This window comes from Triticum dicoccoides, chromosome 6B, assembly GCF_002162155.2.
Source record: "Triticum dicoccoides isolate Atlit2015 ecotype Zavitan chromosome 6B, WEW_v2.0, whole genome shotgun sequence".
Taxonomy (NCBI): domain Eukaryota; kingdom Viridiplantae; phylum Streptophyta; class Magnoliopsida; order Poales; family Poaceae; genus Triticum; species Triticum dicoccoides.
Genome location: NC_041391.1, coordinates 708763696 through 708764878, shown reverse-complemented (window position 1 = coordinate 708764878; position 1183 = coordinate 708763696).

The window sequence follows — 1183 nt, the reverse complement described above, 5'->3', positions numbered from 1 at the left end:
GAAGTTGGGAGGAACTCGAGGATGCTTTCAGGGCCAATTTTCAAGGGACCTATGTCCGGCCTCCGGACGCGGACGATTTAAGTCACATAATTCAACAACCCGGAGAGTCCACCCGCAAGCTTTGGAACAGATTCCTCACTAAGAAGAATCAAATTGTCGATTGTCCGGATGCCGAAGCCTTAGCGGCCTTCAAACACAGCATTCGGGACGAGTGGCTCGCCAGACACCTCGGCCAAGAAAAGCCGAGGACAATGGCAGCCTTAACAAGCCTTATGACCCGCTTTTGCGCAGGTGAAGATAGCTGGTTGGCTTGTAAAGGCACCAGCGACCGAAGTACATCCGAAATCAGGGATGGTAACAGGAAGCCACGGCGCAATAAAAACAAACGTCAAAACAAGGAAGAAAGTCCGGACAACACAACGGTCAACGCCGGATTCAGGGGCTCTCGACCCGATCAACAAAAGAAGCCATTTAAAGGCAGCAAAGAGGGACCGTCCGGCCTGAACTAAGTCCTGGACAGACTGTGCCAAATTCATGGCACCCCCGAAAAACCTGGACACCACACTCACAGAGAATGCTGGGTCTTCAAGCAGGCCGGCAAATTAAATGCCGAACACAAGGGAAGGGAAACACCAAGTGAAGACGGGGATGAGCCTCGCCAGCCGAACACTGGGGGACAGAAAAAATTCCCACCAGAGGTAAAAACAGTAAACATGATCCACGTGACTCACATATCCACGAGAAGGCGCGAACGCGCGCTTAGAGACGCACATGCTATAGAGCCCGTCGCCCCCAAGCTTAACCGTTGGTCGGCCTGCCCGATCACCTTCGATCACAGGGACTATCCAAGTAGTATGCGGCACGGAGCATCAGTCGCCTTGGTGCTCGACCCAATAATCGACGGATACCATCTCACTCACGTCTTCATGGATGGTATCTGGTACAGATTTTCGTGCTGAATTTTTTGATATATTATACGTTTTTTCCGACATCGTAAGCAAAAGTTATAGCCGTTTTACATTTTTCCCTACACTTTTTGAAAAACATGTCCAAATTTAAGTTTTCAAATTTTCCTAACTAGTAGATATAGTAATATTACTACCTCTCGAAGGATTTTATTTTTTGAAGTTTTTATCATTTTCTTTTGATTTTTTCAAAACTGAAATGGCGATATACGGGGGGG